This window comes from Halichoerus grypus, chromosome 3 (assembly GCF_964656455.1).
Source record: "Halichoerus grypus chromosome 3, mHalGry1.hap1.1, whole genome shotgun sequence".
In the NCBI taxonomy this organism is placed as follows: Eukaryota; Metazoa; Chordata; class Mammalia; order Carnivora; family Phocidae; genus Halichoerus; species Halichoerus grypus.
The window spans coordinates 71,994,080-72,011,245 of NC_135714.1; positions in this window are offsets into that span (position 1 = coordinate 71,994,080).

Below are 17,166 nucleotides of genomic sequence, written 5' to 3' on the forward strand. Positions count from 1 at the left end.
AAGAACTTTTGTATGGTGAGGATATGGAAACTGTTGAGGAAATATATTTGTAAGTTACATGACAGGTTAAAGTTTTATTCTATAACATACTATGAACTTTTATATATTGATAAGAAAAGGATAAAAACTAAATTGAATAGACAAAGGATATATAAAACAATTCCTAGAAGAACAAATCCAAATGACCAATAAACATATGTAAAGATGCTAAACCTCATATGTCCCAGGGAAATCACAATTATAGTAACAATGTGGGAGGAAAGGCAAATAGTAAACCTGAGCTTAGGGAAAACCTAATCTTTTCTCTATTACAGTCTTCAGTGAATACCCTGGTGATACCAGGACATAGCCTAAAAATATCAAAAAATTAAGGAAAAGGTATTTCATAAATCCATAAAATATATGTATATACTAGTCTATTTTATCATTTACTACCATAAGATATACATAAATCTATTATAAAAGTTAAAATTTACCAAAACTTATGCACACAAATACTTAGAGACTGTACATGGTGACTTTCACAGTCAAGAGAAATATAAACAAATGTAAGATGCAACATTAAATCATAACTTCATAAAATTAACTGTAATCCATACCAAACTACAATAATTTCATAGCCACCTCTCTTTGCTATGGTGGTGAAATCAAGTGTTGTATGTATCTGCTTAAAATGCATGTGATGCTAATTATCTCTATATGAGCAGTTCATCACTTCAGCAAATTGCATTTCACAGTAAAAAGTGATCTCTCACAGTTCTTGTGTATTTTGCACAATGTTTAGTTCAGTACCATAAATCTTGAATAACACCATGGGGACCATGTGAAGTGCTACTAGTGTTACTGGAAGTGTTCCCAAGAAGTGGAGGAAAGTTATGGCATCAGAAGAAAGAGTTAGGTTGCTTGATATGTACTATAGGTTGAGGTCTGCGCTGTGATTACTTGTCATTTCAAGATAAGCGGACCCAGTGTAAGAACCATTGTAAAAAACAGAAAAGGAAATTTGTGAAGCCTTTACTGCATCTACACCAGCAGGGTTGAAAACCTTGCACTTTTTGTGAAATATCTTTTTATCCTGTCTTGAAAATGCAGCTCTTACATGGGTGCAGGATTGGTATAAGAAAGGCATACCTATAGACTCTAATATGATTTGAGAAAAAAATGAAGTCATTATATGACAACTTAAAGCAAAAGGAAGGTGAAGGATCTAAAGCTGGGGAATTTAATGCCAGCAAAAGATATCTTGATAAATTTATTTTATTTTTATTTTTTTTTAACTTTTTAAAAATTTAAATTCAATTTGCCAACTTAGAGTCCATCATTAGTTTCAGATGTAGCGTTTAATAATTTATCATTGCGTATAACACCCAGTGCTCATCACATCACGTGCCCTCCTTGATGCCCATCACCCAATTACCCCATCCTCCCACCTACCTCTGCCTCCATGATAATTTTAGAAAGAAATTTGGCTTACAAATATTAACAAGGGAAGGAGCTTCTGCCAACCAAGAGGCAGCAGATGAGTTCCCAGACCCATTTAGAAAATCACTGAGGAGAAAGAACAGCTTTTGCTTCATCCCAAAGATCTTGGACCATTGTGTTTTCATTTTCATTTGTCTCTATGTATTTTCCTGTTTCCTCTTTGATTTCTTGGTTGACCCATTCATTGTTTAGTAGCATGTTATTTAGTCCTCATGTATTGGTGCTCTTTCCAGATTTTTTTGACTGATTTCTAGTTTCATAGCATGTGGTTGGAAAGATGCATGGACCAGCACAGACCTTGCTAACATTGCAGGTTCTACTCCCAAATGCTTCTGTAGATTCACCCTCCTCAATACACTCTGGCTGGAGCCTGTAAAAGCAGTGTCACAAGCCTGCCAGTGTGCAAGTAGCCCCCACAGGAGCCAGCACCACTCCAAAGTGAGGCCTGCCCCAGGGAGAGGGAAAGATAACCACTCACCAGTTAGACTGCAGCCCCTGCAGTGGCTGGGGGCAGACAGCTGGTCTGACTGCAGGCCCCACCAACGAATGAAAGTTCAGGGTATAAAACACAGAAAGCTACCAGCAGTTCAGCACTGCTGCATATGACTCAAACCCAAGATAGCCTCAGACTGGCCCAATAACAACACAGGGACCAAACCCTGCCCACATAAGGCAAAGAGAGCCATTGCAGCTAACTGGACTGAAGACAAATTGGCTCAGCCACAACAGCAGGGTGCACACAACACACATGGGAGACAACCCTGAAGTGCCAGGTTCTGGTGAACAGGGAACAATTCACTGCAAAGTACTATAGGACCTCTTCTTCAAAAGGCCACTACTTTCAAGAACAGAAGACGTAGCTGGCTTTCCTAAGCCATAGAAACAGATACAGAGGGCCAGACAAAATGAGGAGACAGAGGAATATGTCCTAAATGAAAGAGGAGGACAAAAACACAAGATCCCTAAGTGAAATGGAGATAAGTAATATGCCTGATAGAGAATTTAAAGTAATGCTCATAAAGATACTCACTGGACTTGAGAAAAGAGTGTAGGACCTCAGTGAGGTCCTCAACAAAGAGAGAGAACACATTAAAAAAGGACAAATCAGAGATGAAGAACTCAATAATGAAATTTAAAATACTCTAGATGGAATAAATGGTTCTAGAGGAAGCAGAAGAATGAATCAGTGATCTCAAGGATAGAATAATGGAAAGTAATCATGCTGAACAGGTGAGAGAAAAAAATAATACAAAATGAAAATAGACTTAGGGAACTCAGCAACACAATCAAGTGTAATGACATTCACATTTTACCGATCCCAGAAGAAGAAAAGAGAGAAAATGGGGCAGAAAATTTATTTGGAGAAACAATAGCTGAAAACTTCCCAAATCTGGGGGAGGAAACAGAAATCCAGATCCACAGGCAGAGTCCCCAACAGAAGCAACCCAAGGAGGCCCACACCAAGACACAGAGTAATTAAAATGGCAAAAAGTAGTCTTAAAGAGAGAATTTTAAAAGCAGCCAGAGAAAAGGAGACAGTTACATACAAGGGGAAACCCCATAGGACTATCAGCTGATTTTTCAGCAGAAACTTACAGGCCAGAGGGAGTGACGTGATATGGTCAAAGTGCCAAAAGAAAAAAACGCTGCAACCAAGAGTACTCTACCCAGCAAGGCTATCATTCAGGAGAGATAAAGAGTTTCCCAGACAAACACAAGTTAAAGGAATTCATCACCACTAAACCAGCCCTACAAGAAATGTTAAAGGGGACTCTTTGAGTTGAAAGGAAAGACTGTAAGTAAGAGTAAGAAAAGTAGGAAGCACAAAAACAGTAAAATTAAGTATATAAAAAATCAGTCAAGGGACTTGCAAAATAAAAGGATGTAAAGTATGACACCATATACCTAAAATGTGGTGGGAAGAAGAGTGAAGAATGTGTTCAAACTTACATGGACATCAATGTTGATTTTTTTTATTATTAGTTAAAAATTATGAAAATTTATCAAAAATCTTGGTATGGAATCTATACTGCTTTTTGCAGAAGAATTCCAAGGGAAGTTCTGTACTTCCTGAATGTGTTGGGTTACATTTCAAAATGTTCTACCCTCAAACCTATATGGTAGCAATTTCAGTTAAGATTGGGCTAGAGTGAGGATTAAACTGTGAATCGTTGGATGCCACAACATAAGGCACCGCAGTAGATAACAGCCTTGGTTGTGGTTCAGTACATAGTTCATATGCTCAGGACATAGTTCATATGCTAAGTCCAGCAGCCAGCAAGAGATTTTAAAATTTTCACCAAGATTGTATGGATAGTGAAATTTGGAAAAAAAATCCACATAATCTAATTAAGTTAACATTATGATGCTATCTACTTAACTTTATGTCTTCTTTATACCCCCCATTCTTAAAAGATTATACAATACAAAGTTAGAAAATTCTTTATCTAGTTTTCCATCTCTACATTAAAACTAAAATATATACTATATCATGTGATGGAAAAATAAAGTTTGATTTTAGGAGGTGATGTAATTTTATGCCAGTGTTCTTTTCTTTTGGAGGAAGGGAAGAAATTAATATTTCCCAAATTCTTACTTTGTATGGACTTTCTCTTCCTTAGGAGAGTAATTTGTGTTTGAACCCTTCATAGGACAAAATAGTATAAGGTGAAACCTTAATTATTATTAAAAAATATAATTTAAAAAATGCACTTCTTAATCCCCAAACCAAAACTATTTGTACTAAAAACACTATATTCTATTAAAATGGAAAGGGCTCACGGGGAAGATGAGGCTGCCTTGAGAATCACAGCTGTAGGAGGCCGCTATCAATCCTAGGGCTGGAGGACACTGGGAAGAGATGCTTTTTTTTTACTAGGGCCCAGGGCAGCAGCCTCAGCAGCTGGGACCCAGAGGAGATCCTACTGAATGGTAACCTCCCTTTCTCTCCGTGCCTCTCAGAATCTGAAAATTCCCAGAAGCCAGTTGGCAAGGGAGTGTGAGAAATAGTTTGCAGGGATTAGCTCCCTGTGATACAAAGCAGAGCTAGGGGGAGAAGGTAATGTATTTGAGAGCAAATAGGTGAATGACCAGCACTGTCATATAACAAATCCCCATTGAAACACATAAAGTACAAAATACTCTGTTTCTGTGAGTTTGATTTTTTTTTTTAAGGATTCCACAGGTAAAGGATACCATGCAGTACTGTCTTTGTGTGTCTGGCTTATGTTACTTAGCAGAATGTCCTCAAGTTCCATCCATGTCACAAATCACAAATGGCAGGGCTTCCTTCTTTTTTGTAGCTGAATAATATCCCATTGTGTGTGTACACACACACAGACACACAGACACAGACACAAAGACACAGACACACACACCACAGCTTTGTTATCCATTCATCCATTTATGGACACTTAGGTTGTTACTGTACCTTTGCTATTGTGGATAATTCTGCAATGAACATGGAGGTGCTGATATCTCTTCAAATCCAATTAACATTTCCTTTGGATATCTACAGAGAAGTGGGATTGCTGGATCATGTGGTAAAGTGGAGGGAATAGGAACAGGTTGGTAAAAGGGAACCAACTTTCAGCTATAAGATGAATAAGGTCTGAGGAGCTAATATAAAACACGATGACTATAGTTTATAACACTGTATTACATAATTGAAATTTGCTAAGCGTAGAACTTAAATGTTTTCACCCCTTCTATCTCACAAAAAAAGACAAATATGTGAGGTGATGTATGTGCTAATTAACTAGATGGGGAGAGGGGATCCTTTCACAATATATATGCATATCAAATTACCACAGTGTACACTTTAAATGTCTTACAATTTTACTTATCAGTTTTACCTCAATAAGGCTGAACAAATACAAAATAGTTGTTATAAATGAAAACAAAAAGTGCTTATTAAGCCAAAGGAGGAGTATTCAACACTTAAAAAAGTATAATTCTCATAGCCCAATTGAGTGTTTTCAGTATTTTACTGCATTACATATTGAATTAATTACTTTACATCTGCTAATTCCTTTAATCTTCAACAAGGATTTAGGTACTATTATTCATATAAAACAGAAATAATAAAGATCAGAGAGATTTAGTAATTTCCCCAAAATTATTTAGTTAATTAAGCAAGAAAACTGAGGTTTGAACCAAGCTCTGCCAGACTCCCATACCACTTCTACTATGTCATGATATAAACATATTCACTAAATAACCACTAAACAAATGAAATATGCATATATATTATATACTTACTGAAAATTTGGGCTATATCACTAAAAAAATTATAATTAATCTAAACTAGATAAAACCAATGTAAATTTATGATATTTGGTCTCAGGTTCATGTTTTTTTACTGAACCAGCATTTCCCAGTATGTTCTCTGAATCATTTGGAAAGCTTGTTATAAATTTAGATTTCAGGGACTCACTGAGCAAGAGTCTCTGGGAGCAGTGCCTGGGAATCTGCATTTGAGATAATCTCCATCATGGATTCTTAAGCACATTAAAGTTTGACAATCCCTATACTGACTCTCTATTTGGTCATACTAACTTTTTTTACCAAGAGTTATTTTTAAATAATTTTCCTTAAAAAAGGACAAAAAAATCAAAACAACCAAAAAAGACTAGAAATAGCAAGTACTGGTGAGAATGTGGAGAAAAAGGAACAATCATGCACTGTTGATGGGAATGTAAATTGGTGCAGCCACTGTGGAAAACAGTGTGGAGGTCCCTCAAGAAATTAAAAATAGAGCTACCATATGATCCAGCAATTCCACTTCTGGGTATTTTTCCAAAGAAAATGAAAACATAACTCAAAAAGATATATGAACCGCCCTCCCCCCACTTCACTGCAACATTATTTACAATAGCCAAGATAGGGAAACAACCTTAGTGTCCATTAGTACATGAATGGATAATGAAGATATGGTATACAATACGTAGACAGTGGAATATTATTCAGCCTTAAAAAAGAATGAAATCTTGTCATTTGTAACAACATGGGTAGAACTCCAAGAGCCTTATGATAAGTGAAATAACTGAGACAGAGCAAGACAAATACCATATGATTTTTCTTATAATGTGAAATAAAAAAAAAAACATAAAACAAACTCATAGATACAGAGAAGAGAGACTGGCGGTTACAGAGGTGGGACAGAGGGTGGGGTGTGGAAGAAAAGGACGAAGGGCGTCAAAAGGATAGATGGATGGATGGATAGATAGATAGATAGATAGATAGATAGACAGACAGACAGAAAACAAAATGGCCAAAGGGAACAACAAAACAAAAACCCACAAAAACCAATTGACTACATTTTATGTAGAACCTTAGTTCAAAGATGATCAAGCCTATTCAGGTTGGTAGTATCTTTAAAGAGTAGTATGTCTTCTATAATTTAGACATCTGACTTCTGAGAAATTTTGTCAAGTTACAAACATCCCAGGCCAAGTAGTAACTCTAAAATTTGATAATCCAAATATGCAAGAAAACAGAAACTCCAAGGTACAATATTTTAATGAACAACCTAAACTCTTTTTTAACTATCAAATAATTCATAATAAAAATAAATAAATAAAAAATAAAGTACCATCTGATTATTTTATAGGATTATTTTTACTATCAGCAGCAATGGAAACCTAGTTCTAGTCACATTAAAATTAACTTAGTTATCTAAGTTAAATTTGCTCTTACTTGAACCCAGTATTCTGATTCTATTAATACATGAACAATTGGGACTTTGACATCAAATATATACATTTCATTTTTATCCTTCTGATATTGCTTTCCCCAGTCTTCTAGTTTGAGAAAATCTCAACATGCAATAAGCTGGTTTTATGATACGGAATCGTATAAGACTTATGATACACCTTGGGCAGTCAATACATTATACAACATATATATCATCTAATCCAAATCACAAAGCATTCACTCATTCAATCAGTCAGTGAATATTTATTGAACACCTACACTCTGCAAGGAGTTTCCCCGACTCTTTTTTTAATTTTATTTTTTAAATTTTTAAAAAAAGATTTTATTTATTTGACAGAGAGAGAGACACAGCGAGAGAGGGAACACAAGCAGGGGGAGTGGGAGAGGGAGAAGCAGGCTTCCCGTCCAGCAGGGAGCCTGATGCGGGGCTCAATCCCAGGAGTTGAAGGCAGATGCCTAACGACTGAGCCTCCAGGCACCCCAGTCTCCCAGACTCTTGGGATGCACTGGGGAAAGAATAAAAATCACTGCCCTATTGGAGTTTGCATTCTAGCAGATAGAGACAAAAAACAATAAGTGTAATAAAGAACCAAATTAAATAGTATGTTAGAATGTAACAAGTGCTATTGGATAAAAGAAAAAGTAAGGCAGAATCAAAAGAAAAAGATTTAGAGCGAATTCTCCAAATCTAGGTATTCAACACAACAAACAACAATAGCACAAAACTCAAAAAATTCTTTCTCAAAGGGTGGATTATCATTAATTCTTTTCTTGGCATAAATTTAGACTTTAGCCCAAGAGAAGTTTTGAAAGCTAGTAAACTCTTATTAACATTTTGTACTTGGTTTCCATCCGTGAGAATGTTAAAAGCAAGATTAAAATTAAAAAGGTGCTAGAAAAGTTGCTAGGCACTTTGGTATAAGTACTGCATGGTATCAGCAGGAACCAACTTGATCTTCTGGATGTGTGTGACACATTTGATGTGTTTGACACAGCAACTCTTGGAACATGTACCAAAAAGTTTTTGAGAAATTTGTAGGAAATGCCTTGCAAATGATCTACATTAACATTTTCAGACTTTGCTGACCAATCAGTTGCAACCACTGAAATGACAAACGTTTTCCAGTGTGACCTGGAACTCTAGAGGTCTCCACGAAGTCATGGGAGAAGGAATTTTCCCACCCAGACTGGAACCCAATTTATGAAAAGGACCAATAGCCAATGAGCAGCATAAGCTTGTATAATTTACTGGCTTTCTCCCAAGAGAGTACAAATGAATAGACAATTCAAAAACCAAGGATCTATTTTTCTTTTTAATCTTTACCTTTTTTAAAAAAAAAAATTATTTTATTTGTTTTTGAAGTCAACTCTACCCCCAACATGGGGCCTGAACTCACAACCCCAAGATCAAGAGTTGTGTGTGCTCTACTGACTGAGCCGTCCAGGCGCCCCTTTACCTTTTTTTAATATATAAAGTTATCAGGTTTTGTTTTAGTCTTGTCAAAAGATGAGTACGTGTTAATCAAAAGGGGAATGGAAGAAAGAGCTACCCCTAGCATGGAACCATTCCGTATCTTTTTCTCTGTCTGTGAACAAACAAAATTCTCACTCTATTGTCTAGTGCACAGATAAATCTAGCTTTGAACTCATTTCTGCTTCCATTCTGACCGGTCTTTGCAGTGACTGTTGGAAAATGATTCCTTTCTGTACTCCTTTTAGCAGCTAAAATGAATTTACAATCTATTGACGCTTAGTTGATGGTTTTAAAGGTGCTCAAATTCCAGGAAATGTTGTGTTATATAAGTTTTATATTGTCAGGTTGTTCTTTGACAAAATATTTTTTGGGTACACTCTTTTTGGGAATCATATTGAGGACATTTTAGGAAAAATAAAACTGTGTTGAGAAAGCATTGTTTACTTGTTACTGAATTGGTGTTTTCGAGTATCTTTTATGAATCAGGCATGTTGTTAGATACAAAGTGTTATTCCAAGAATTATATAATGTTTCTGTTAAAGAGGCTGTATTTGTGGTAGTTAAGAATATGGGTTCTAGAATCGAGTGGATCTGTTTTAATTCAGGCTTCATCATTTACTAGCTCTCTGTCCTTAACAGGATATTTAAAAGTGTTTAAACCTCCGTTTGCTCATTTGTAGAGTGAAAATAAAAATTGTATCTCACAGGGGTAGTGTGGGGTTTAAATGAGATACTATATGTGACATAAAGGTACTAATTTATATTTCATTTTCCTTATTGTATAGAAATCAGCAGGAACAGGACTGTTACTGTTTTATTTACTTCCTTTCTTTCCTCTCCCCTCCCTCCCTCCTTCTTCTTCTTCCTCTCCAGGGTGGCCTGAATTAAACTCCTCTATTTCTGTGGAGAGGGTGGAATGGGCATGAAGACAACTTCCTTTTATCTTTCCTTTTATGGTGATGGGTTTCACAACATGCTACCCCCAAATATGGCACCTTGGCATACTGCATATTTTAGGCTGAAGGAATTGGAAATAATGGCAGAAGGTCACTCTGATCTCCCTCATCCCTTTCCCTCTGAAACAGGTCATAAAACCCTCCTGTGAGAGGTGCCCTCCCTATACCCAGAGGAAAGGAGATCCTTATTTCCGAAGACAAAGGGATGCCAAAAAAAACATCTGAACAAACAGGCCTTGCTAAGTTTCCCCCAGTTACTACACTTAACCAATCCTATTCCTCCACAACCATGCACTCTTCATCAAACCTAGCATAAAACCCTCAGGTCTAACTGTTTCTTTGGGACTTTATTTCCCTATGAAGTTTCCCTGTCAGGTAAAACAAGTCAATGTGTATGCTTTTCTCTGGTTAATCTGTCACTGGCGGTATTATTTTTAGACCCAGGCAAGGAACCTAACGTAGGTGAGGAAAATTTTGTTGGCTTTTTTGTATGTGTGTAAACTGGAACTCATTGTGGGAAATACATTAAGAAGGGAAAGCAGAAGCAGCAAGAAGGAGAGAGATTTTTTTTCCCAGGGTGGGAAGGGCCTAGAGATCTTCCAGACCCAAGGGGAGCAGAACCCTGAGCCCAGATCCATGGAGGTTGTTGTGGCTGGAGGGGGCACGAGCTCGGTAGGTACTTGCAGGGTGCTCCTCATAGGCTGGACCCACACACCCAGACCCCCGGCTGTGAGATGTCCCCACAAGCAGGTTTGGCACAGACATGCTAGGGCTGCCTGTTGGCAAAAGACCAAAGGGTTTGAGCAATTTTATGAGTGTTTATGATGGCAGCAATAAAAATGGACCAAGGAACGAAGAAGCTGTTCCCTGTTTTTGGGAAATCACATAAACTGTACTCATTTTTGGGTGACAAAGGGAAGAAGTACAACTCCATAATGACTGAGATCGAATTTCCTAATCAGTTTGGTGGGATTGGGTTTGGTATATAATCTGATTTAAAGACAATAGATATATAACTTTTTAATTTTTTAATACCAGGCTCCTGTACATAGAACATTTAGCACAGTGCCTGGCAAATGGTAAAGCACTTAATCAATGACACCTATTATTATGGCATCTTTAATTTCTGTAGAAAAACATTTTTATTACCTTAATCTTTCTAAAGCATTAGCTGTTTGGAAAGCTTGTGAAACTTTCTGTGCAGCATTAACCACCAATATCTGAGTAGTTCATGTGCTTCCAAGTATTGTAGAACGGACATAACATCCCAGTTGCAGCATCACAAGAATGTAAAAAATACCATGTTCTGTTTAAATAGGGTATTTTAAGTGCATTAAAGATATGGAATGGGAATTGTCAGATATCTGAAATTATCACCCCACTGTCAGCTAAGGGTCCAATTCACGTGCTGATGTTAATGAGGCAGACCTCTTCTGAAGATTCCAGGGCCAGGCCATGAAGAGATCTATGTTTCTCTGGTCTCTCTGGCCATCTAATTGAACTTTGAAGCTCCGAGCTGGAAGAGACACTATTATGTGGGGGGAATGGAATAAATCCCCAAGGGTTCTAACCAAGTCCAAGTTTAAGCCAGCTGCAGGAAAGTTCACTTAACTTGCAGATCTTCGCATTTGCTTCTGACAAGCTCCTCCTTCCTGAGGATTGTATCGTCAGCATTTATCCCTCACCCTTACCCAGGGAATGGTCTTCTGACACGTATCCAAGAACCAGAGAAACACAGAAGTGAGATCAAATGGCTCTGGCACTGCCGATATGGAATCACCAATAGTCCAAATGTCAGAATTCTCAAAAAAGAAAAAAACTTTGTATTTTCTAATTCATTGTTTGTGCAAAGTCAAGTTTTTTATTTTTATTTTTTCGTATTTGTATTTTAGCTGTGTTACTGACTCCCTTTTTATTCCCAATAATTTTTCAGTAGCTTTTCTTGTCGTTTCAGGTAGACAACTATACTACCTGCAATATTGGTACCTGCTGCCTATATATATTTATGAGATGAAGAAAAATAATTTTACTGATTAGCATTTCTAAGCCCACCATAAATGAGCAGCCTAGTCTCTATCCTGACTTCAATCAAATTCTATTAAGGTTGCATTTTTTAACTTCTTTTTTTTTTTTTTTTAAAGAGTTATTTATTTGAGTGTGTGTGTGTGTGCACGTGCACAAGCCGGGGTGGGCAGAGGGAAAGAGAATTTCAATCAGACTCCATGCTAAGCATGGAGCTGGACTCAGGGTTCCATCGATCCACCCTGAGATCATGACCTGAGCTGAAACCAAGAGTCCCACGCTCAACCAACTGAGCCACCCACGCGCCCCAACATTTTTTAACTTTTCAAAAGCCGAAGCCCCTAACTACCTTATCGTTCTATCTTTTGCATATCTCACACTGAATAAAATGTCAACTTTTGCTTTCTGGTGTTAAAGAAAAAAGTAATTATTCATGACACTTGTTAAAGAACGATCAGGCAGACTGTTGAGGAGGGCTATTGCAATAGGTGTAGGGAGCACCACCATGGGATTTTGCAGAGGGCCAGAAAGATTGGGCTCAACTCCAAATATGGAAGCCCAAAATCAGGGCCTAGCTGAGAAGAGAGCTCAGATGAGCCTGACTAAATTTTGGTCAAGGAGAGATTCTTTGTCACCAGTCTTTTTTTTTTTTTAAACTATGAAAACAATAGATTGCATATATATATATTTTCTTTAATTTTTTTTTTTTAAGATTTTATTTATTTATTTGAGAGAGAGAGAATGAGAGACAGAGAGCATGAGAGGGAGGAGGGTCAGAGGGAGAAGCAGACTCCCTTGCATATATATATATTTTCAAACTATATCACTTTCCTTCCCAACCCCACTCCAGTCTGAAACACCCTGGCTGACTAGTTTGGAGGCTGTAGTTAAGAATCACTGTTCAGGGGCGCCTGGGTGGCTCAGTCGTTAAATGTCTGCCTTTGGCTCAGGTCAGGATCCCAGGGCCCTGGGATCGAGCCCCGCATCGGGCTCCCTGCTCCGCGGGAGGCCTGCTTCTCCCTCTCCCACTCTCCCTGCTTGGGTTCCCTCTCTCACTGTGTTTCTCTCTGTCAAATAAATAAATAAAATCTTAAAAAAAAAAAAAAAAAGAATCACTGTTCAGCTTTTCACCATGTGGAATGATTCCAGTGTTTGTTTGTTGAATCTTTAGTTATTTTGAAAGGTTTAGTAAATAGTATTAGTGTATCTTATAATCTTGAACTATAACCATATTACTGGAATGAACCCTTTATTTACATTATATATTGTTCTTTCAATATAGTGTGACACATAAGGGTTTTACTTTAAAGTAAGAAATTTCCTGTAGCCCCTTATAGCATGTAACAAATCATAAACTTCTTAACAGAATGGTTTCAGGCAAACTGATTCAAATAACTGATTAGATATTTAGAGTCAATTTTTGATCAATTAGAAGTAAAAGGAAAAGCAGGAATTCTGAAATTATAAAAAAAGAAATCCAATTTACAAGAATCTGAGCTACCTACATTTTCTATGCATTAAATAGCTTTGAATATAACTATTTGGGGGATAATTCCCTGAGGTAGGCACTTTGATGGGTTTCCAAAACAAAGCACCCAGAAGTTTAAAATGGTTCTGCTTACTAAGTTTTCAACCTACAGTGAAAACTGCAAGAATCATGTTTTGTAAAGAAAAGTAAAACAAATGTAGGGGCGCCTGGGTGGCTCAGTCGTTAAGCGTCTGCCTTCGGCTCGGGTCATGATCCCAGGGTCCTGGGATCGAGCCCCACATTGGGCTCCCTGCTCAGCGGGAAGCCTGCTTCTCCCTCTCCCACTCCCCTTGCTTGTGTTCCCTCTCTCGCTATGTCTCTCTCTGTCAAATAAATAAATAAAATCTTTAAAAAAAAAATAAAACAAAGGTAGTATTAGCTTAGAGAAATGAAAATTTCATGGACATTTTCCAAACCTCTTAACTCTTACGTTAAGTTTAAATCAGAGTCATTCTATCAGGTAGATTGTCAGTTACCTTGGCATAATAAAGACTGAGTCAGCCAGCACTTCCCAAGACCCTCCTGTGGTTATCTTTCCTTGATGGCCCATTTAAATTCTAAATCCAGTTTAGTTATCTCAGACTAGTTGCAATATAGTTGTCAGATTACTTAATGTTTTAGTCCAGTCAGGCTGCTATTATAAAATACCACAGACTGTGTAGCTTATAAAGCAACAGAAACTTTTTTTTTCACAGATCTGGAGGCTGGAAATCTGTTATCAAGGTGCCTGGATGGTCAGGTTCTATGTCTGGTGAGAGTCTCCGTCCTGGCTCATAAATGGCTGCCTTTTCCCTGTAACCTCACATGGTGGAAGGGGCTAGGGAGCTCTGTGGGACCCATTCTTTCAGGGCATTAATCCCAATCTCCTAGTCACCTCCCAACGACTCCATCTTTGGGAAGTAGCACCGTTACTTTGAGGATTAGAATTTCAACATTTGAATTTTGGAAGACATAAACATTCAGGCCATTGCATTCAGTTACAGCAGATGGCCAGATGACCATTGTTTATTTTGTCTTGCGGGGGAGAAGGGGTGAGAGAGGAAAGAAGTGGAGTACATTAAGGAATACTTAATGCTCCACTTCTCAGGGAAATGGACAATTTTCAGATAAATGGGTGAATTTCTGGATTTTTAGATTAATAGCTATCCCTTCATCTACTTATAGGGCCTGGAAGAAAAACAAACAACCAATAAAATGAAAATAATCTAGAAGACTTAACTTCAGTTAACTTAGTTTACTAAAAATTTTGATAAGCCAGTGTTTTTGTGCCAAAGAACAGAGTTTTGTGGCATTTTGACTAATGTACATGCATTTAAGGAAGTTGGTGGTGAAGAACTCATAGTCAGCATTTAAAGTGAATTTATCTCAGTTAGAACAATAAGGAGATGTGGTTTCCTCTTAGCAGGTTGGGAGGGTGGTAGTACAATCTCCTGGTGGGACAGTACCAGTGCCACTTCAGTTGGTGGGGTGAAAAAAGAACCTGAAGAAGAAGGCGAAAAGTTAGAAAAGAGAGAGGAAGGAGTAGAATTGTGAAGAACGCTTTTCATAATGCTATAATAATAAAGAGGACTTCCAAACTCATTGCTGTAAAATATATAAGAATATTTTAGAAATCACTTGGAAATTTTTATGGGCTGAATTGTATCCCCTCCAAAATTCAAATGTTGAAGTCTTAGTCCCTAGTGCCTGAGAATGTGACTGTATTTGGAAATAGGGTGTTAAAGAGGTATTTAAATTACAATGTGGTCATTCAGATGGACCCTAATCCAAAATAGCTTGTGTCCATATAAGAAGAGGGGGACTCAGACACAGACAAGCACCAAGGAACCATATGAAGATAGAAACAAAAGTTGGCCCTCTACCAGCCAACGAGAGAAGCCTCAGAAGAAACCAACCTGGCCAACCCACTGACCTCAAACTTCCAGGCTTCAGGACTGTGAGCAATACATTTCTGTTGTTTAAGCCACCCAGAGTGTGGTACTTTTATGGCAGCCTTAGCAAACTAAAGAAGCAAAGTTATATACCCATCTGATATGAAAGTGAAAAAAATGTAACAATCTGAAAAAGAAGTGATACGAAACTAACCTTGATTCCACATTCCTTTTTTCTCCCAATGAAACTTCATTTTTGGTAGATTGCTGTTGCAGGTCTTGAGTTGGTCAAGCACTGAATAACGTCATGGACAGGGAGAGGACAATTACACCATCATGGTGGAATCCTCACAAGCCCAGGATGACTGTGGTCCCAGGTCAGGGTTTCCAGGCTCCACCCGATTGAGTCCAGGCAGTCTTCCCTGAGTGGATGGAGGATGCTGAGGATGTAGCACTTTGAAGAAAGAAACCCAATCTTAGGAAGATCTATAGGAGACTCAGAGGTGTATTAGTAGCTTGGTGGCTTGCATTTACTTCAAATTATAGGGTTCCCTTTGATGGAGCTCAGGACACACTACATCAAAATATGGCACCTTGGCATATGAAACATTTTAAGCCGAAGGAATTTGAGAAAATGGCAGAAACAGGAAGGAAACTGACCTGAATCAGATCATAAAACCATCATGAGAGAGGTGCTCTCCCTATACCTGGAGGAAAGGAGCTTCCTTATCTCTGAAGACCAAGGGATGCCAAGAAGAATCTGAACAAAGAGGTCTTGCTAAGTTTCTCCCAGTTTAAGACACTCACTTCATACTCCTTAACCTATCATAGTCCTCCACGGCTATTCACCTGTCATCCAACCTAGCATAAAACAGATGTTTCTTTGTGTCTTCATTTTCTTATGAAGGCTCCTGCACATGTAAAACTTATATTAAATAAATTTGTATGCTTTTCTCCTGTTAATCTGTCTTTGACAGTTTAATTTTCAGACCCAGACAGAGACCCTAAGAGGGTTGAGGAAAACTTTTTCTTCCTCTACACCTTGATATCCTTCACATCTAAGTAGAGCTTTTTGAACTGTGAATTCCTCTAAGAGAAACAGCTTCCTCATCTCCCCTTATCAAGAAACAGTGCTGCACACAAATGAGCAGTAAGAGCACCAGCTTCATCCATGTTCCTCCCCCTTTTCCAGAGACATCATCCAAGGTAAATGGATTGAGGTAAGAGGGTGTATTTTGTTGTATTGCCTTAGGAAACTAAGTCAGGGTGGTATCTCTAGGAAAAAAGTTTTTCTTCTGACCTTGCCATGTATCTTCTTACATCTTTTTCTGTCAAGAGTGAAGCATGTCTTTGTAAAAACAGGATTCTGGCAACATGGATAAATTGGTATGACCTTCAGTGATCTGCCAAGTAGATGTCTGTCTCGTTAGACAAGTTCGTTAGTCTGAAGGCAAATAGGTGACAGGGTTATCTGCTCATGCTGAAAAGCAAATATAAAAGGGGTGACTGTGTTAGTGAAAAAAGAATAAAAGGAGGCTTTGACAAGGCACCTGCTTTATCAAGCGTCCTGTGCTACCCGCCTTTTCTGCATTTTTAGATGCGGAAATCTGGGTTACTATGGCTTCCAGTAGCAGTAATAAAATATAAGTTCTTGATGCATGTTTGCTTATAATAAAATGTAAATATATATATTTGCTTTAAGCACATTGGAGTAAGGGGCTCCTTCTATTTAGGTTTTGCTAACACTTTTGTAAACAGTTGTCCCCTTTTTAACAAACTTACCAGGCAGCACATGATCACCAGGAATTGCCATCCTGTGACACCCCTTCTTGGTTCACAGATTTTCTTGTTTCTTGCACTATTTTTTGTGCTTCCTAACACAAACTTTGATTATAGTAACCCAAATTGGGATTAAGGTTCTGACTACAGACCAGCTATAATAGGTACTGAAATACTATTGGTGCATTTAAATTTCCCTGGAAATATAATGACATGGAGAAAATTATGTTCATCAGAATTCTTCTTAGGAAGGGTTCTGTATGCAATTGGAAAAAATACTTCGATATTGCACCCTCCAGTTAGCAATGCACATTTGCACTTGCCAGCCTTCCTTTTAGA